Source organism: Lithobates pipiens, unplaced genomic scaffold (genome assembly GCF_037356315.1).
Source record: "Lithobates pipiens isolate NorthernLeopardFrog02 unplaced genomic scaffold, aLitPip1_a1.2 Scaffold_19, whole genome shotgun sequence".
NCBI lineage: Eukaryota > Metazoa > Chordata > Amphibia > Anura > Ranidae > Lithobates > Lithobates pipiens.
Window position 1 is genome coordinate 518822845 of NW_027507764.1, and position 22080 is coordinate 518844924.

Sequence of the window (22080 nt, forward strand, 5' to 3'; positions counted from 1 at the left end):
TCACAATTGCGAATATACCTGTATCAAGTATTGTTCAGCTGCTTTTTGCTCTGTAATTCTTTGTTGCATTATGTACTCGGTGGACCGTCTTCCCCTGTTTGGAGAAAAAATTATATTTGAAAAAAAAAAAGAAGCCTACGACACCTGGAATTCCCAGGCGGTCTCCCATCCAGGCATTAACCAGGCCCGACCCTGCTTAGCTTCCAAGATCAGACGAGATGGAACAGATTCAGGGTGATGTGGCCATAGCCAATATCTTCAGGCACTCTCAACTCTCTTGACAAACGCCAAGATCGTCACCTTGGGAACAAGCGGAAAAAAATAGGTCAACTGCAACAACATAAAAAGAAGCCTACGGCATCTGGAAATCCCAGGCGGTCTCCCATCCAGGGATTAAACTGGTCCCAACCCTGCTTAGGCCTCTGAGATCAGATGAGATTGGGCTCTTTCAGGGTGATGTGGCCGTAGGAGATTTCTTCAGGCACTCTCAACCCTCTTGACTAACGCCAAGATGGTCACTTTGGGAAACAAACAAAAAAAAACAAGTCAATGCCAACAACATAAGAAGAAGTCTACAGCACCTGGTATTCCCAGGTGGCCTCCCATCAACGCCAACAACATAAAAAGAAGCCTACAATAACTGGTATTCCCAGGTGGTCTCCCATCCAGGTACTAACCAGGCCTTACTCTTCTTAGCCTCCAAGATCAGACAAGATTGGGTGCTTTCAGAGTGATGTGGCCATAGGCAATCTCTTCAGGCAATCTCTTCAGGCAATCTCTTCAGGCACTCTCAACCCTCTTGACAAACACCAAGATGGTCACCTTGGGAAACAAGCTAAAAAAAAACAGGTCAACGCCAACAACATAAAAAGAAGCCTACGACACCTGGTATTCCCAGGCGGTCTCCCATCCACGTACTAACAAGGCCCGACTCTTCTTAGCCTCCAACATCAAACGAGATCGGGTGCTTTCAGGGTGATGTGCCCGTAGGCAAACCCTTCAGGCACTTTCAACCCTCTTGACAAATGCCAAGATGGTCACCTTGGGAAACAAGCAAAAAAAAAAATAAGCCAATGCCAACAACTTAAAAAAAAAGCCTATGGCATTGAGAAATCCCAGGCGGTCTCCCATCCAGGTATTTACCAGGTCCCAACCCTGCTTAGCCTCTGAGATCAAATGAGATTGGGCTCTTTCAGGGTGATGCGGCCATAGTAGATTTTTTCAGGCACGCTCAACCCTCTTGACAAACGCCAAGATGGTCACCTTGGGAAGCAAACAAAAAATCAAGTCAACGCCAACAACATAAAAAGAAGCCTACAGCACCTAGTATTCCCAGGCGGTCTCCCATCCAGGTATTAACAAGGCGCGACCCTTTCTAGACTCTGAGATCAGAGGAGATTGGGTGCTTTCAGAGTGATGTGCCCATAGGCAAGCTCTTTGGGCACTCTCATCCTTCTTGAAAAATGGCAAGATAGTCACTCTGGGAAGCAAGCGAAAAAAAAACAGGTCAACGCCAACAACATGAAAAGAAGAATACGGCACCTGGTATTCCAAGGCCGTCTCCCATTCAAGTACTAACTAGGCCCAACCCTTCTTAGCCTCCGAGATCAGAAGAGATAGGGTGCTTTCAGGGTGATGCTGCTGTAAGCGATCTCTTTAGGCACTCTCAACCCTCTTGACAAATGCCAAGATGATCACTTTGGGAAACAAGCGAAAAAAAACAGGTCAACACCAACAACATAAAAAGAAGCCTGTGGCATCTGGAAAACCCAGGCGGTCTCCCATCCAGGTACAAACCAGGCCCAACCCTGCTTAGCCTCTGAGAGCAGACGAGATTGGGCGCTTTCAGGGTGTTGTGCCCGTAGGCAATTTCTTTGTGCATTCTCAACCCTCTTGACAAATGCCAAGATGGTCACCTTGGGAAAAAGGGGAAAAAAAACAGGTGAAATCCGACAACATAATGAGAAGCCTACGGCATCTGGTATTCCCAGGCTGTCTCCCATCCAGGTACTAACCAGGCCCATCGCTGCTTAGCCTCTGAGATCAGATGAGATTGGGCTTTCTCAGGGTGATTTGGCCGTAGGCACTCTCTTTGGGCACTCTGAAGCCTCTTGACAAAGGCCAAGAAGGTCACCTTGGGAAACAAGCTAAAATAAACAGGTCAAAGCCAAAAACATAAAAAGAAGCCTACGGCATCCGGTATTCCCAGGCGATCTCCCAATCAAGACACTAACCAGGCCAGATCCTTCTATGGCACCTGGTCTTCCCAGGCAGTCTCCCATCCAGGTACTAACCAGGCCTGACACTGCTTAGCCTCTGAAATCAGATGAGATTGGGTACTTTCAAGGTGATGTGGCCGTAAGCGTTCTCTTCAAGAGACGCCCAACCCTCTTGACAAACGCCAAGATGGTCGCCTTGAGAAACAAGCGAAAAAAAACAGGTCAAAGTCAACAACATAAAAAGAAGCCTATGGCACCTGGTATTACCATCCAGGTACTAACCAGGCCCGACACTGTTTAGCCTCCGAGATCAGACGAGATTGGGCGCTTTCAGGGTGATGGGGCCGTAGGTGATCTCTTCAGGCACTCTCAACCCTCTTGACAAATGCCAAGATGGTCACCTTGGGAAACAAGTGAAAAAAAAAACAGGTCAAGGCCAATAACATAAAAAGAAGCCTACGGCACCTGTTATTCCCAGACGTTCACCCATCCTGTTATTCCCAGACGTTCTCCCATCCTGGTATTAACCAGGCCCGAAACTGCTTAGCCTCCGAGATCAGACAAGATCGGGTGCTTTCAGGGTGATGGGGCCGTAGGTGATCTCTTTGGGCACTCTCGACCCTCTTGTTAAACGCCAAGATGGTCACCTTGGGAAACAAGCGAAAATAAACAGGTCAACACCAACAACATAAAAAGAAGCCTACGGCACCTGGTATTCACAGATGGTCTCCCATACAGGTATTAACCAGGCCGTACACTGCTAGGCCTCTGAGATCAGATGAGATTGTGCGCTTTCAGGGTGATGTGGCCATAGGTGTTCTATTCAGACACTCTCAACCCTCTTGACAAATGCCAAGATGGTCATCTTGGGAAACAAGTGAAAAAAAAACAGGTCAATGCCAACAACATAGACCCTGGCGGTCTCCCATCTGACCCTGACCCTGCTTAGCCTCTGAAATCGGGCGCTTTCAGGGTGATGTGGCCTTAGGCAAACGCTTCAGGACATACTCAAAACTCTTGACAGATGCTAAAATGGTCACCTTGGGAAACAAGCGAAAAAAAAACAGGTCAAAGCCAACAATATAAAAAGATTCCTACGGCACCTGTAATTAGGTACTATCCAGGCCGGACCCTGCTTAGCCTCTGAGATCAGATGAGATCGGGCGCTTTCAGGGTGATGTGGCCGTAGGAGATTTCTTTGGGCTCTCTCAGCCCTCTTGACAAATGAAAAGATGGTCACCTTGGGAAACAAGCGGAAAAAAAAACATGTCAACGCCAACAACATAAAAAGAAGCCTACGGCACCTGGTATTCCCAGTCGGTCTCCCATCCAGTTACTAATCAGGCCTGGTTGGTCTGGGAAGTTCCTGGGAAGAGTCAAGAGGGTTAGGCGACCTTGGTACGCAGAGATCATGAAGTTGGCAATAGGCAGGCCGTGGATCTTCTGCCCAGAATTAGGCGCACCAGATCCACAATGGCCAAGGCTTTTGACCTTGGTAGAAACACCTTGCCCTGAGCGGTGTCGATAACCATACCCAGGTATTCCAACCTGGTAGCAGGCTGTAGGGACGACTTTTCTAGGTTTATAATCCAACCTAGGCGTTCCAGGTGTTCTAGCGTTCTGGTAACACTGTGGTTCAGGAGCGCTACTGTTTTCTCTATGAGAAGCAAATCGTCTAGATAAGCCATGACGGCTATACCCTGAGCTCTTAGGTTCGCCAAGAGAGGGTCCAGAATCTTTGTGAAGACTCGAGGGGCCGTAGCGAGCCCAAACGGCAAGGCCACAAATTGAAAATGGTGCCGCTCTACCGCAAACCTTAGATACTTTTGGTGTGCGGGAAATATTGCCACATGGAGATATGCATCCTTGATGTCTATTGATGCCATAAACTCTCCCCCTTGCAGGGAGGAGACCACAGTGCGAATTGACTGCATTCGGAAGGACCGGATGCGTAAAAAACAGTTCAGATCTTTCAGATCCAGGATAGGTCTGACACTTAAATTTGGCTTTGGAACGGTGAAGAGATTAGAGTAAAACCCTGAACCCTACGGATCTTAAACTATTCACTAAGATCATAGCCATGAGGCTACAATCATACATCCCAGATCTGATACACCTTGACCAGGTAGGCTTCGTACCCACCAGAGAGGCTAGAGACAACACCACTAAAGTCTTGAACCTGCTGTATACTGCTAACATGGAGAACAGGCCAAGTGTCTTTCTCAGCACGGACGCTGAGAAAGCCTTTGACAGGGTTAGCTGGGATTTTATGTCTGCCACACTACGCCACATAGGACTGGGCAACACCATGTTAGGGTGGATCCAGGCCATATATACCACACCATCGGCCAGGGTTAGGGCCAATGGGGTGCTGTCCGAACCTTTCCGGATCATGAACGGGACGCGACAGGGATGCCCGCTTTCACCTCTCTTATTCACGCTCTCCCTCGAACCGTTCCTCTGCCACATTAGATCAAATCCGAACATAGCGGGCATCGTGGTTAAACACACCCAACACAAAGTATCGGCCTACGCGGACGACCTGTTGTTCTCAATCTCCAACCCAGTGGTATCCCTTCCAAATTTGATGGGGGAATTCGAAAAGTACGGGACGCTCTCAAATTTAAAAATTAATTTTGCCAAGTCTGAGGCAATGGGCGTGGGGATACCGGCGGTGCAGCTTACCCACCTCCAAGCTAGCTTTACCCTGAAGTGGACGAACACGGCTCTGAAGTACCTCGGTACGTATATCCCACATACACTCTCGAAACTGTATGAGTATAACTTCCCTCCGCTACTGTTTTTTTTTTTTTTTTTATCAAAAAGGTGTTTATTAAAGTTACAGGTATACAGCAATTTCCAGCGCACATGTACATCCATTTGATACATAGTTGTCAATGTATATACAGGCAATACATCATTCCAGTTCCTCCTCCCTCCACCCCGTGTTCGCACAGAGTTCCCCAGTAGGGTAGACATTTCCAAGCTAGGGCTCACATATCTGTCCTGCACCACACAACCTACAATATTCTGGACAATATTAGCTCGTTTGGACTTAGCCCAGGGGTATCCAGCCAACATGACCACAAGCGCTCAAACCTTCCCGGGCATCCCCTATGTTGATAAATGTATTTCTCCATGATAAAGGTCCTGCCCATATGGGATATCCATGCCGCCACCACCGGGGGTTCTACAGATTTCCAACCCAGCAAAATAAGTTTCCTAGCCTGGAATAGTGCCCTGGAGACTGCCACCCTGATGGGCTCTAACGCCACCACCCCCTCCAGTATCCCCAGAACACAGCATATGGGATCCATAGGTATCTGCGTGTGAAACACCGCATCCCTCCGCTACTGTTGGAAATAAAATCACTTTTGTCCAAATGGCAGTTGGGTATGCACTCCTGGATGGGATGTTGTAACATCTTAAAGATGTCCATCCTCCCGAAAATTCTCTACCTGATGCAGGCCCTACCTATACATATACCTTCCGCCTTCTTTAAAAGGGTTCGATCTGCATTCACAGAATTCGTATGGGCGAAAAAAAGACCTAGACTCACTCACAAACTCTTGGTGCTCCCCAAATTACGTGGCGGTCTAGCCCTACCAAATATACGAGCCTACTATCAGGCGGTTCATCTGGGGAGGCTCATAGACTGGTGCCGCCATCAGGACACCAAGCTGTGGGCCCAGCTGGAACAGGCACAAAGTGTGATTCCACTCCGGAGGATGCCATGGTGCTACTCAGATTTTCCGGGTGTGATCAAACGTCACCCACTGATTGGTAACTCGGCGAAGGTCTGCGCTCGGGATAGTTTCGCAAACGCCCCTTTCCTCCCCAAACTCGCCCCTGTACCCCATCATAGGTAACCCATTATTTACTCCAGGTCTTTACGATGGGAGTCTTCGGAACTTGGGGGAGGCGGGAATACATCAAGCATCCCACTTTAGTGCAGGGGGGCGCTGGAAAACGACGGCGGAGTTACTAGACCCTGCGGCCCCTTTCCGACTAGACTTCCTGAGGACGCTCCAACTCACACATTTCCTCTCTACGATCCCACCCCCCCGGGGAGACGCTCAGACGCTAACGGCCCTGGAGGTGCTCTGCACTGACGCAGGTGTCCTGTCACACACACTTTCACTGACTTATAATCTTCTAAACTCTCCCTCAGCAGACTTTATTCCTCCGGGCCTACTTAAATGGGAGAAAGAGTTAGATTGCCAATTCAACAGCACCAAGAGACAGCGTATACTCAGATTTGCCCACAAATCTTCGATCTGTGCCAAGATCCAAGAAACAAATTACAAAATTATCTCACGTTGGTATAGGACCCCTTCATTACTCCATCAGCTCTACCCGAATACATCAGACCTGTGTTGGCGATGCCTCGCAGAGAAAGGGACTCTGCTGCATATCTTTTGGTCATGTCCGAAACGCACACACTTTTGGAAAGTGGTGCGGGAGACAATTCAACAATTCACGGCCCTGCCTCTCACAGACAACCCAGCTCTTTATCTCTTGCATGCCTCCGACGTACCCGACAGGAAATACCAGAAATCCCTACTTGATGCGGCTAAGGCCTGCATACCACTCCATTGGAAATCGCCCCTCCCGCCGACCATTGACCTCTGGCTGCGTAAAGTGGAGGACATTAGGAAAATGGAGGATCTTATCCTCACAGCGCAAAATAGAGAGGAGACTTTCACTAAAACCTGGCAAGGTTGGACTGCGTTCATATACTCGGCTGAGGGCCAGGCCCTGAGACGGGTGGACACAGAAGGGTGATACTGTATGCAACACCCAAGATCCGCTGAGCCTGGGGGCCATAGGGATGGGCCCCACATCTGTAATTCAGTATGGTCATATGCGCACTCCATGATTGGGTAGCACACCTTGCTCCCCCCCTTCTTACATTCCCTCCCCCCTTTATACCCCATACTCGATTTACCCCCCTGTCTTCTCTTCGCCCCTCTGTCCTTCCCTCCCCAATGTTTCACCTATCCCCCCCCCCCCCGTACACTGGCAGTGGTATCGATAGGGATACCTAGTTAGTTTAAAAAGAAACTGGGAAGTGAGACCACAGGATGACGTGAAATCCCGAATCCACATACTGCTGTTTATTCTTCTTGGCGATAATGCCAGCAGGTTATTGATGTTGTACTTCAGATATTGCCTCGCTATCAGTAAACTATGTGGAAAGTTTGTACTCTGTTGGTCTGTGTGGACCCATTTCCTGATATAAATAAAAAAAAAAAACCCTGAACCCTGTTCTTTTGGGTCCACTTCTACTATCACCCCCTGGGATCTTCTGCCCCTGGACCCGGCCTTGAGCCTTTCCTGTAGAGGGGGGTTGAGAAGGCTGTCGCCACTGCTTAGAGCTTGATGCTCTGGGAGAGAGAGAACGCCTAAATGATGGACGTTTGCTCCTTTTGACTGGAAGGAGAGTAGATTTACCCCCTGAAATTTTTTGGTCGAATTTGTCTAATTCTTCTCCAAACAAACGTTCCCCTTTAACCACTTCAGCCCCGGACCAATTAACAGCCTAAGGACCAGAGGTCTTTTTACAATTTCGCACTGCACTGCTTTAACTGGTAATTGCGCGGTCATGCAATGTTGTACCCAAACGGAATTTGCGTCCTTTTCTTCCCACAAATAGAGCTTTGTTTTGGTGGTATTTGATTGCCTCTGCGATTTAAATTTTTTGCGATATAAATGGAAAAAGACCGAAAATTTTGAGAAAAAAATATATTTTCTACTTTTTGTTATAAGAAAAATCGAATAAACTAAATTTTAGTCATACATTTAGGGCAAAATGTATTCAGCCACATGTCTTTAGTAAAAAAAATGTCAATAAGCGTAAATTTTTTGGTTTGCGCAAAAGTTATAGCGTCTACAAACTATACATTTTCTGGAATTTACACTGCTTTTAATTTATGACTGCCTATCTCATTTCTTGAGGTGCTAAAATGGCAGGGCAGTACAAACCCCCCCCCAAATGACCCCATTTTGTAAAGTAGACACCCCAAGGAAATTTCTGAGAGGCATGTTGAGCCCATTGAATATTTTTTTTTGTCCCAAGTGATTGAATAATGACACAAAAAAAAAAAAAGTTTACAAAAAGTTGTCACTAAATGATATATTGCTCACACATGCCATAGTTATATGTGGAATTGCACCCCAAAATATATTCTGCTGCTTCTCCTGAGTATGGGGATACCACATATGTGGGACTTTTTGGGAGTCTAGCCGTGTACGGCACCCCGAAAACCAATCACTGCCTTCAGGATTTCTAAGGGTGCAAATTTTTGATTTCACTCCTCACTACCTATCAGAGTTTCGAAGGCCATAAAATGCCAAAATAACACAAAACCCCCCCAAATGACCCCATTTTGGAAAGTAGACACCCCAAGGAAATTTATGAGGGGCATGTTGAGCCCATTGAATATTTTTTTTTGTCCCAAGTGATTGAATAATGACACAAAAAAAAAAAAAAGCTTACAAAAAGTTGTCACTAAATGATATATTGCTCACACATGCCATAGTTATATGTGGAGTCGCACCCCGAAATATATTCTGCTGCTTCTCCTGAGTATGGGGATACCACATATGTGGGACTTTTTGGGAGTCTAGCCACGTACTGCACCCCGAAAACCAATCACTGCCTTCAGGGTTTCTAAGGGTGCAAATTTTTGATTTCACTCCTCACTACCTATCACAGTTTCGAAGGACATAAAATGCCAAAATAACACAAACCCCCCCCAAATGACCCCATTTTGGAAAGTAGACACCCCAAGCTATTTACTGAGAGGCATGTTGAGTCCATGAAATATTTTAAATTTTGCCACAAGTTGCAGGAATTTTAATTTTTTTTTTTTGCACAAAGTTGTCACTAAATGATATATTGCTCACACATGCTATGGGCATAAGTCAAATTACACCCCAAAATTAATTCTGCTGCTTCTCCTGAGTATGGGGATACCACATGTGGGGACTTTTTGGGAGCCTGACCACGTACTGGACCCAGAAAACCAAGCACTGCCTTCCGGATTTAAATATAAAACGCTACCAAAAAAAACTGTTAGCGATCGCAGGGATCAGGCCTGACTCTGCGATCGCTGTAGTTATGTGTTTAGTGTTTTGTAAGTGACAGTGATCGATCGATACTGCACTTGGGAGGGCTGGGCGGAGGGGCAAAACGCAGGTTCTAGCAGGTATCTGTGCTGATCCCGCTAACAATGTGTTTTTTTGGAACCCTAAACTGCTGGGGACGCTAGTATAGATCTGATCAGATCAGATATTGATCTGTTCAGATTCTATACCACTACGGGAGGTGTATGCTTTGCGCGTGGGTGTTAGCGGTACTGGCACTAACCTAGCACTGCCTGGGGCGACGCAGATCCTGACCCTAAAACCTAATTGATATCACCCACCGGGTGATCAGGGGGTTAAACCTTTATTGGGTAATAAATGGTGGGTGCCCTGATGCTATAAAAAGCAAACTAACTAACCAGAGTCACCTGTAACACTTATACAGTGATCACTGGTGAAAGGGTTAACTAGGGGCAATCAGGGGGTTCAAATTTTTATTAGGTAGTATATGGGGGTCCCTGGCGCTATATAAAAACCTGACAGGGAACCTAAATAACTAACTGGCTAACCAGCGTCGCCAGTGACACTTATACGGTGATCGCTGGTGAAAGGGTTAACTAGGGGCAATCAGGGGGTTAAAACCATTATTGGTTAGTATATGGGGGTACCTAGCGCTATAAAAACCTGGCGGTGAACCTAAAAAAATAACTAGCTACCTAGCGAAACTAGTGACACTAATGCAGCGATCAGAAAAATGATCGCTTAGTGACACTGGCAAAAGGGGGTGAAAGGGTTAACTAGGGGCAATCAGGGGGTTAAAACCATTATTGGGTAGTATATCGGGGTACCTAGTGCTATAAAAACCTGGTGGTGAACCTAAAAAAATAACTAGCTACCTAGCGACCCTAGCGACACTAATGCAGCGATCAGAAAAATGATCGCTTAGTGACACTGGCAAAAGGGGGTGAAAGGGTTAACTAGGGGTAATCAGGGGGTTAAAACCCTTATTGGGTAGTATATCGGGGTACCTAGCGCTATAAAAACCTGGCGGTGAACCTAAAAAAATAACTAGCTACCTAGCGACACTAATGCAGCGATCAGAAAAATGATCGCTTAGTGACACTGGCAAAGGGGGGGGTGATCGGGGGGGGTTTGTGTGCCTGTGTGTTAGTTAGTGTCAGTGTAGTGTTTGGTGCAGACTTACTGTGTCCTCTCCTCGTAGTCCGGTCAATAAGACCGCCCCGAGGAGAATGACATCACTTCCTCCCTGCCTGTATATACAATACACAGTGGGAGGAAGCTTCTCATTCGCCAGGAGCGATCGAGAGGGGATGGCCAGAAAGCAACAGCCATCCCCTCATCCCGGATCGCTCCTGAAGTGAACTGGACCGCCGCATCCAGCGGGAGGGGGTCCGATCGGACCCCCCACCCACTGGAATGCAAGCGTGCTTGTGCCTGTACATGCCATTGTGATGACGTACAATGGCATGCGGCGGTCGTTAAGTGGTTAAACGGGAACCCAATCAAATGCTTCTTGCATGATAGCTCAGCTGCCCAATTCTTTAGCCATAGGGCCCTTCGCATGTGTACCAACAGGAGAGACAAACGAGATGCTTGTTTGACAGAATCCAAAATTGCATCAATCATGAAACACAGAATTTGAGGTATTTCTGCATAATTCTCCACTTCCTCACTGGGAAGGAGGCCAAGCATCTGCTTGACCTGTTCCTTGAGGAACTGACACAACCCCACAGCTGCGACTGTAGGTTGCACTACAGCGCCAGTCATGGAAAAGGAGGCTTTTAATAATGTTTCCAGCTTCTTATCAGTTGGATCTTTAAATACCTGAGCATTATCCAAAGGACAGGTCAGGTTTCTATTCACGCAAGAAACAGCCGCATCGACAGATGGGACCCCCATTTCTTGGTGAAACTTTCCTCCAGAGGATAAAGCATAGAAAACCTTTTAGGAGGAGCAAACTGTTTATCGGGATGTCCCCAATCCTCATACAACAATTTATCCATTAAGGGATGAATTGTAAAGGAAAAGGCAGGTTGTGGGATTTTCCTGACTCCCAGGGAAGAAACAGAGGACGTAGCGATCTCAGCAGCAGGCATTCTGAATGTGGTACGCACCAATTCAGTATAATACTGCACCTGTTTTCTGAGCGCCTGGGAGGAGGGGACTCTCTCCTCTTCCTCTGATTCATCCGACTGCTCAAGATCCCTGTCCCAAGATAGGGATCTCTCCTCGTTGTCAGAAGTGTCACCTGAAAGAGAAATCTCAGCAGAGGGAGGGGATCTACCCCTTTACTGCTATCTTTCAGGGAAGCTGAAATAAAATTCATGATTCTCCCTTCAAAACCCTCCAATGTAGCCCTAAGGGAGTCCTCAGTGACGTATACCGGGGCCGAAATATTAGGAGAGGCTGCAAATCCTGACAGGGGCACTGACTCATCCTGTGAGGCTGACTCCAGTCTTGCAGGGGGGTATGGTAACCTACAGGCATTTTTAGAACCCCTAGACCTAGGCGGTGACTTACCAGTGCCCTTGTTATCTCCCCCTGAGACCCTCTTACGAGGAGACATAGTCTTCAGCTACAAAGCAGAGGTACTAGTACAAAGTGCAATCACTGTTGTGCTTAAAGTCTCACAATAAATATATATGCTTAAACTGCCCAACCTGATGCTGAGTAGGTGTCTTAGGTTTGCCTGGATCCAATCCCATGGGATGCTTACTGCCCACAGCTCCTGTGTCTCCACTTACAGCCCCCTGACACTCTGGGCTGTAAAACTGCCGCCTGGCGCCTGCGCAGTACAGCGCCGTGCACACCGAACGACACGGCTCGCAAACACACTGTCAAAATATCGGCCCGAGATATGGATCCGGTTTGTTGTAGCCCTTAGGCCCCCGCAGGGACCTGCACAGAGCTTTCTTCATAGCACATGTTTTACGTGACCAACCACCATAGACACTGGCGAAAAAAACTGAGGTGCCTCCCATATGGGAGGGGTTATATAGGGAAGGAATTTTCCTTAATTGGGGGTTAACCAGTGTCCAATCACCAGAGGTGCTGTCACGCACCTGGTGGAAGGAGCCCGGAGTGCAGGGAGCGGCCTCTCGTAAGCCTCTGGCTCGAGATTCCCTGAGAGTGGGAACAGGGACTCTAGAGGTCAGAGGGCACAAGTGCCAAGCAGGTGATGGTAGGTTTGGCCCTGGAGCTGGCGTCAGACAGAGGCAGGTGCAGGCAGGTGGTTCTGGAACAGCTGGTGAGCAGTCAGCGGCTGGCAGCGGGTACAGGCGATCGTACTGGAGTGGCTGGCAGGCAGGCAGCAGGCAGCAGCGGTCACAGATGGCAGACTGGAGCGGCTGGCAGGCAGGCAACAGACAGCAGCGGTCACAGATGGCAGACTGGAGCGGCTGGCAGGCAGGCAACAGGCAGCAGCGGTCACAGATGGCAGACTGGATCAACTGGCAAAACAGCAGGGTCAAACACAGGCCGGGTCGTCAACGGGCAGGCAGCAGAAGTACAAAGGAGAAGGCAGAAGCGTGGTCAGACAGTCCGAGGGTCAAGGCTGGCAGCAAGCAGGAGTAATCAGGAACAGGCCGGGTGGATCAGAGCAGGAACAATCAGGTTAGCAGAGGTAAGTCACAGGAACACTGTAGACTGGACAGCACCGGGGCACTAGAACGGATTCCTTAAGAAGCCCTCTGGGCGCCAAGAACGGTCGCACGGCGTGCCCGCGTGCGCCCACGTGAAACCGTGCAGCCGTTCGTGACCCCGCTCACCCGGGTGCGCACGTTCGCAACCTCGCACACCGGCGTGCGCCCGTTCGTACCTGCTCGCACCCGCGTGCGTCCGTTCGCGCCAACGCACGCCCAGGGAAACCTATTAGCGCTCAACGAAGGGATTCTGTGAATAGGTCTTCCATGGGCCGCTGGATTTCGGGGACGACCATGACATTGCCCCCCCCCAGGGGCAGCCTCCGGATGCCCAACTGAGCCATTTTACCCGGATGGACCCTCTCAAAGGCGAGAATCAGTCTTCTGGCGTGAATGTTAGATTCAGGTTCCCAAGAATTTTCTTCGGGTCCGTACCCCTTCCACTTCACCAAGAATTGAACTTGATTACGTCTACGCCTACAGTCCAGGATAGATTCCACCTCGTACTCGACTTCACCGTCGATGATCACAGGTTCAGGTGGAACAACCCTCCGGCTGTCAAAGGGATCTGGGACGGCTGGTTTGAGCAAAGCTACATGAAATACGGGGTGAATCCGGAACGATTCTGGCAGTTTCAGCTCAAATGCCACGTCATTTATCTTCTTCACGATTGGGAAGGGACCCACAAACCTTGGCCCCAACTTCTTAGTAGGACAGGCCATCTTTAGGTTCAACATGGAGAGCCAAACTTGGTCCCCGACTTTGAGTTCAAGCTCCCCCCTTCTCTTCCTGTCAAAAACCTCTTTATTATATCTCTGGGTTCTTGTCATGGTCTCCTGCAGCAGTCTGTTATTGGAGCTGAAAAAGTCAATACTCTCCTGAACCGCTGGTACCGGGCTTTCTGGCAGGTCATTGGACAGAAATGAGGGATGGAAGCCGTAGTTAGCGAAGAACGGGGACTGACTTGTGGCAGAGTGGATGGAGTTGTTGTAAGCGAATTCTGCTAACTGGAGCAAAGGAGCCCAGTCGTCCTGAGAAAATGACGAGAAGCAGCGCAGATACTGCTCCAGCGTCTGGTTTGTCCGTTCCGTTTGCCCATTGGTCTGTGGGTGGTAAGCAGATGAAAGACAAAGATCGATCTTCAGGGCCCTACAAAGTGCTCTCCAGAACTTGGACGTAAATTGCACTCCCCGATCAGAAGTAATATTTGCAGGAACGCCATGTAGCCTCACAATTTCTTTAATAAATACCTCGGCTGTTTCCGCAGCGGAGGGGGTGCCCTTCATTGGCAAGAAGTGGGCCATCTTGGTTAGCCTGTCCACTACCACAAAGATTGTGGAGTAGCCTTCTGATGGTGGTAGCTCTACGATAAAGTCCATCGATATCATCCGCCAAGGCCTCTCTGGGACAGGTAATGGTTTCATCAGACCCCAGGCCCTGGACTTGTTGCCTTTGTTCCGGATGCAGGTGACACATGCCTCCACGTACTTTTTACAGTCAGACTTCAACTGGGGCCACCAAAAGGTTCGCTGAACCAGTTCGGTGGTCTTAAGGGCTCCGAAATGGCCGGCCAGCGGGTGATCATGGCATGAACTGAGGACTGGCACCCGGGTCTCCTGGGGAACAAAAATTTTGTCTTCATACCAAAGAAGTTCGTCTTTGGCCAGAAGCGTGACGTTAGGTGGTGGAGCAGCACCAGCGGAAGCCTGCTTGATCAGAGACAGCAGATCTGCTTGAAGGAGAAGAAAGTTCCCTGAGGTCAGAATGGTATCTGGATGGGGAGAAGTCTCGGGCTCGTTGAACATTCGGGACAGGGCGTCCGGTTTGGTATTCTTTGACCCCGGGCGATAGGTTATAAGAAATGAAAACCGGGAGAAGAAAAGAGCCCATCTGGCCTGACGTGGCCTCAACCTCTTGGCGGACTTCAAATATTCCAGATTTTTATGATCTGTGTAAATAAGGATTGGGTGTGTGGCCCCCTCCAGTAGATAGCGCCATTCTTCGAGGGCCACTTTGATGGCTAATAGCTCCCGGTCTCCGACGTCGTAATTCGCCTCTGCTTCGGATAGCTTGCGGGAAAAGAATGCGACTGGGTGCAGACGGGACCTAAGCCCATGTCTCTGAGATAGAACCGCCCCAACCGCAATCTCAGAGGCATCGACCTCTAGAATATAAGGCCGGGTCGGGTCAGGATGCTTGAGAATAGAGGCCGACACGAACAAGTTCTTCAGAATGGAGAAAGCTTCCTGAGCCTCTGGGGACCATTGGAACTTCAGGCCCTGCCTAGTCAGTCTCGTGATGGGGGCTATAATAGTAGAAAATCCTTTAATAAATTTCCTATAAAAATTCGCAAATCCGATGAATCGCTGGACCCCTTTTCTGTCAGTGGGAGCGGGCCAATCACGGATGGCGGAGATCTTCTGAGGGTCCATCTCGATGCCATCTACGGAAATTACCAGCCCCAGAAATTGAATGCTTTGTTGTTCGAAAGTACATTTCTCCGGTTTGGCATATAGCCCGTGAAGTCGGAGTCGGGATAGTACTTTCCTGACGTGTTCCCGGTGTTCTGCCAGGGAGGAGGAGAAGATCAGGATGTCGTCTAGATAGGTAATGACGAACAGGTCTAGGTAGTCTCTGAAGATGTCGTTGATGAAGTGCTGGAATGTGGCGGGGGCGTTACATAAACCAAAGGGCATGACCAGGTACTCAAAATGCCCGAAGCAAGTACGGAAGGCAGTCTTCCACTCGTCGCCATCACGGATGCGGACCAGATTGTAGGCCCCCCGAAGATCCAGCTTCGAAAATACTGCTGCAGACCCCAGTCTTTGGAAGAGTTCCGGCACAAGTGGTAGAGGATAACGATTCTTAATAGTTATCTTGTTAAGGGCCCGGTAGTCAACGCAGGGGCGCAAAGTTTGGTCCTTCTTCTCCACGAAAAAGATTCCCGCTCCCGCCTGTGAAGTAGAGGGATGTATAAATCCCTTCCTTAGATTATCATCCAAGTAAGTCTTCAAAGCCACCAACTCAGTCTCTGATAGTGGGAAAATTCTCCCAAAGGGAATTTCTGCCCCTGGAAGTAATTCTATAGGACAATCATATGGCCTGTGAGGGGGTAAGGTCTCTGCACCCTTTTTACTAAACACATCCAGGAAGTCATGGTAGGCAGGAGGTACAGCTCGACGGGTTTCTGCGTCAACTTCCAGGCAGAGCAACGAGGAGGAGGCCTGGTCGGTTCCCGACAAGCAGTGCTGGAGACAGTAAGGTGAGAGGAATTTTAATTCCCCAGTGGACCAGTCAATCAGGGGGTTATGTGCCCTTAGCCAGGGCATGCCGAGAATGATAGGGAAGAGGGGGGAAGTAATGACATCCAGACAGAGCAACTCTTGGTGGATCCCGGCAATGGAAGTCAATAAGGGCTGAGTCTTCCGGGTTACAGGACCGGATTTGAGAGTAGAACCATCGGCCAGATGTATAGAGAGTCCCTTTGCCCTGGGCCGAAGAGGAATGTTATGTCTTGAGGCGAAAGATAAGTCCATAAAGCCACTGCAAGCTCCCGAATCAATAATGGCGTTGGTCTGGACGTTCCCTCCTGGTAGCTGCAAGGAAATGAAAACAGTCAGATGGGAGGTAGTGCTAGGAAAGTCAGACGTAAGGGCAGGAGACACGGAGAGGCACTTACGGAGCTTGGCAGGGCAATTGCGCACAAAATGTCCAGACTCTCCACAGTATAAGCAGAGGTTTCCCACCCGACGGCGTTGGCGTTCTTCTGGCGTCAAGGAAGGCCTAAGTAGGCCCAGCTGCATGGGTTCGGGGAGATCCTGATTCGTCGTGGTGGCAGCGGGAGAGGCAGGATGAGGAGAGCTGGGGACCCGAGGAAGCATCCACACTGGACGAGGAGTTGTTGAGGACCGCTCCAGACGGCGTTCCCTTAGCCGCCTGTCAATCTGGATAGCGAGCTCCACCAAGGCTTCTAAAGTCTCTGGAATGCCCACTCGGGCAAGCTCGTCCTTCAAGGGTTCTGATAGGCCCATACGGAACTGATAGCGTAATGCCGCATTGTTCCAATCTGTGTCGGAACTCCAGCGTCGGAATTCCGACACATAGTCCTCTACAGGTCGGCGGCCTTGCTGTAGTGAGTGCAGGGCCGCTTCAGCGGTGGCGGTTAATTGTGGGTCTTCATATAACCGCGACATGGCCTGAAAGAAGATGTCCAGGGTTTCAAGGGAAGGATCCTTCTTTTCTAGTAAGCGGTGGGCCCAGGACTGAGGTTCGCCAGTTAGTAGAGAAATGACATATCCCACCTTGGTGGCCTCAAGGGAAAAGGTCCTGGGCTGGAGAGCGAAGAAAAGTTCACAGGAATTGCGAAAAGTCCGGAATTTTCCACGATCTCCAGAGAATCTCTCGGGTGTAGGCACCCTAGGTTCAGGGGGCAGCATCACCACAGAAGGGGTAGCAGAAGTCCCGGAAGCAGCTGGAGAGAAAGTAGACAGGGCCAGGACCCGTTCCTCCAGCTGACTATAGCCCTCCTGTAAATTCTTCACCGCTTGAGTGAGTCCTGCGAGGTGGCGGCAAAGTTCGTCCATAGGAGAGGCTCCCTGCGTGGGCTCGGACATGGCTGTCCAGTACTGTCACGCACCTAGTGGAAGGAGGCCGGAGTGCAGGGAGCGGCCTCTCGTAAGCCTCTGGCTCGAGATTCCCTGAGAGTGGGAACAGAGACTCTAGAGGTCAGAGGGCACAAGTGCCAAGCAGGTGATGGTAGGTTTGGCCCTGGAGCTGGCGTCAGACAGAGGCAGGTGCAGGCAGGTGGTTCTGGAACAGCTGGTGAGCAGTCAGCGGCTGGCAGCGGGTACAGGCGATCGTACTGGAGCGGCTGGCAGGCAGCAGCGGTCACAGATGGCAGACTGGAGTGGCTGGCAGGCAGGCAACAGACAGCAGCGGTCACAGATGGCAGACTGGAGCGGCTGGCAGGCAGCAGCGGTCACAGATGGCAGACTGGAGCGGCTGGCAGGCAGGCAACAGACAGCAGCGGTCACAGATGGCAGACTGGAGCGGCTGGCAGGCAGGCAACAGGCAGCAGCGGTCACAGATGGCAGACTGGATCAACTGGCAAAACAGCAGGGTCAAACACAGGCCGGGTCGTCAACGGGCAGGCAGCAGAAGTACAAAGGAGAAGGCAGAAGCGTGGTCAGACAGTCCGAGGGTCAAGGCTGGCAGCAAGCAGGAGTAATCAGGAACAGGCTGGGTGGATCAGAGCAGGAACAATCAGGTTAGCAGAGGTAAGTCACAGGAACGCTGTAGACTGGACAGCACCGGGGCACTAGAACGGATTCCTTAAGAAGCCCTCTGGGCGCCAAGAACGGTCGCACGGCGTGCCCGCGCGCCCACGTGAAACCGTGCAGCCGTTCGTGACCCCGCGCACCCGCGTGCGCACGTTCGCAACCTCGCGCACCCGCGTGCGCCCGTTTGTACCTGCTCGCACCCGCGTGCGTCCGTTCGCGCCAACGCACGCCCAGGGAAACCTATTAGCGCTCAACGAAGGGATTCTGTGAATAGGTCTTCCATGGGCCGCTGGATTTTGGGGACGACCATGACAGGTGCCTATATAACCCACTATGTAATGATCCTGTGTCCCGTGATGTATGATCAAGAAATAAGCATACGGCACCTGGTATTCCCAGTCGGTCTTCCATCCAGTTACTAATCAGGCCCGACAATGCTTAGACAAGATCGGGCACTTTCAAGGTGATGGGGCCATAGGCGATCTCTTCGGGCACTCTCAACCATCTTGACAAACGCCAACATGGTCATCTTGGGAAACAAGCGAAAAAATCCAAGTCATTGCCAACATTGGAGGCTAAGCAGGGTTGGGCAATCAGTTTGCTTGCCTGAAATAGGCATCTCAGAACTGCCATCTGGCTGCTTCCCGGGTTTCCAACTCCTTCAACTAATCCCAGGAGACAATACTTCGCCACCATCCTGGTGGAGGTTCCAAACACCCGATCAATGGTTCCTGTCACCTCCGTCCAGTAGCAAATCAACTTCAGGCATCTCCAAAACATGTGCATCATGTCTCCCCCCATGTTCCCGCACCGGGGGCAACTTGCGTCCGGCCGTTCGGCCAAATTGAAAAAGTTTACGAGGAGCATAATAAGTTCTATATAATAAGAACAGATGTGACATCCTCTGAGAGGAGAGCCACAATTGACCACAGGCAGTATTCCTGTGGCCAATTATATCTCAAGGGGGTTTAGTACACACCCCACACTATATAAGGCCGCCAGCACGGCGGCCTTGTATAGTGTGTTGTGGCGGTCAGGGAAAGAGGACGATAGGGATGGACAGTGTCTTTACTGCTCGGGAACCTAGCACTGTTACAGTGGGTGTTATGTGCCTCCTGCACAGTATACACCTGAAGATACCCCTTATTGCTGGTGTTCTGTTTCTGTAATGCAGGAACCTAGCACTGTTACAGTGGGTGTTGTGTGCCTCCCACGCTTGTCCTTATTTTCGGCAGCTGGATGTGTTGAGCCACATCATGCCGAACACTTTGTCGGATGTGAAAGACCAAGCCCTCCTAATGCTCCTCATCCTCTCTCACCCAGGCTCAGGGTACTAGCCTGTGTTCTGTATACACTAGGCTTTCTTCTGTATACCCTATCCTCTCTTTATACTCTAGCCTGTCGTTTATGTACACTAGACTCTTTGTTTACCTCATAAATGGCAGTGTATATAGAAGGAAGGCTAGTGAATACAGATAGGGTGATGTATACAGAAATGCTAGTGTATACAGAGAGGCTAGAGTATAAAGTTATTCTGGGGTATACAGAGAGGCTAGTTTAAAGAGAGGCTAGTGTATACAGAATACAGACTCGTGTATGCAGATAGGCTTGAGTATACAGAGATGCTAGAGTAAACAGTGAGGCTGGGGTACACAGAGAGGCTAGTTTAAAGAGAGGCTAGTATATATAAAGATGTTAGTGTATATAGAGAGGTTAGTGTATAGAGAGAGTCAAGTGTATACAGAAAGGACAGTGCATATAGAGAAACTAGTGTATACAGAAGACAGGCTTGGGTATACATCAAAGCTGACAGTGTATACAGAAGACTGGGTAGTGTATATAGAGAGTCTAGTGGGGACAAAAGACAGGCTGGTGTATTCTAGCTAATTTTTACAGTCTAGTGTATACAGAAGACAGGCTGTGGTATACAGAGGGTTTAGTGTATTCAGAGAGCCTGGTGTATACAGTCGGCGAGTGTATACACAAGACTGGCTAGTTTACACAGTGTTTACAGAGATGCAAGGGTGTACAGAGAAACTAGTATATATAGAAGACTACAGCATACAGAAGAAAGGCTAGTGAATACAGAACAAAGGCTGGCTTCTACGGAGAGGCTAGTGTATGCAGAACACTATCTAGGGTATAAAGAGAGGCTAGATTATACAGAGAGGCTAGTGCATACAGTGAAGCTATTTTAGTGTATACAGAGAAGCTAGTGTATACAGAAGACAGGCTATTGTATGCAGAAGACCGGCTAGTGTATACAGAGAAACTAGTGTATAACAGAGTGTATATAGAAGACAGGCCAGGATATAAAGAAGACAGAGTAATGTATACAGAAAACAGAAAACATGCTGGTGTATATAGAGAGGCTAGTGAATTTAGAGGGTAGGTTAAGTGATAACAGAAGACAATCTTGGATGTACAGACAAATTTCATCATTTCATCTAGCTCGCATCTCTAATGGAGTTTGTCTCATTGCCATGTTATGCCTTTTCATTCTTATGCTAAATATAGATTATACTCACTACACGATTTTAATCATCCACATCAAGCATGCAATAAAACTATCATACATCAAAATAAACTATGTACTGCCAAAACAATAACGCCCAATAACTTAAAACATGACTTATCAGTCAATGACTTAACAAAATAAACTTTGCACTCTTTTGCTCTATTTTGCATATTTGTAATTCTCCACATCAACTGTCACTTTGATATCACCACTGACGACACACCATCCTGACTTATTTTGCTTTATTTATTAATAGAAATAGAGAGTACTATCTCAAAACCAGTTAAATCTAGTCACTTCGATTAAGTCTACCGCTAATTGTACGGTAATGCAAAATGTTCACAAAACCATCCATTTGCTACCAGACATGCTGCACATATTATGAGTATGACGATCGCTAACGATGTAAACAATTTTATTGCTTTTCTGACATTAACCGAGTATCTCTGACATTAACTGAGTATCTCTCGGCACTAGGATCTTAATAATAATAATAGGATTGTGTAAGGCAAAGATCGGGATATCCTTTAAATTTATACAATCAAGCTAAGCTTTCAATCTCTTACCGTTGAACAGCGATACTTCGTCTTACTGGTCGCCTATTTTATACAACTCTCTGACAAGCATATATGTAGAGAATAAAACTAGTCTTACATCTTAATAAAACAGTTTTATTGCTCAACCAGTATCAAGCTGTCATGACATAAGCAAATAAGTCACAGTTAAAACACAGTGACAAAAAATTTCTTTTTACCGCAGCAAAATGTGAGAAAAGCAGTGTAAGCCGTCTTTCTGCCATATGCTTCAGAAAATTAATGTACCACTTTTAAATCCATATCAATTCCACATCCTAATGTAAACCGTTTAAAATTTTAACATTTACTGATAGCAATTACTGATATTACATTATGATTATACCAGTAAAATGGACCGCATAATGGAATTGTCAAATTAATCATAATCTCAGAATTAACTTAGCTGATAAATTTACGATTTACTCAACGATTTAAACTTAGATTTTTTCAAGCTAAGTCAATTTAATCTTAAATAATTTATACTATATTCTACTGTACTCTTAAATAATGTACTGTTTTTCTGTATTTTAGCCGTGCTCATATTTCGTGTTATGTTGCAACCATCTAATCTCGTTGCTATTCCGACATTCTGCCCTAATGAGGATATTACTTTGCAATTATCCCTTGATCCCTTTTGTGTATTCACTTTATCTCGACCTATATATACTGCCTCAATATACTTATTATTATTATATTATAGAGATTACTATCTCTAAATCATTGTAAACGTAACCATAG

The 22080-nt window shown here is 48.2% G+C and overlaps 4 pseudogenes; all 4 read right to left on the reverse strand.

Annotated features, from left to right (window-relative positions):
* Positions 1 to 132: 132 nt before the first annotated feature.
* LOC143998905 (5S ribosomal RNA) lies at positions 133 to 251 on the reverse strand (annotated as a pseudogene).
* A 377-nt stretch (positions 252 to 628) lies between these two features.
* Positions 629 to 747, reverse strand: LOC144000133 (5S ribosomal RNA; annotated as a pseudogene).
* Positions 748 to 873: 126 nt separating this feature from the next.
* Positions 874 to 992, reverse strand: LOC143998932 (5S ribosomal RNA; annotated as a pseudogene).
* A 974-nt stretch (positions 993 to 1966) lies between these two features.
* On the reverse strand, positions 1967 to 2085 carry LOC143999170 (5S ribosomal RNA; annotated as a pseudogene).
* Positions 2086 to 22080: the final 19995 nt, after the last annotated feature.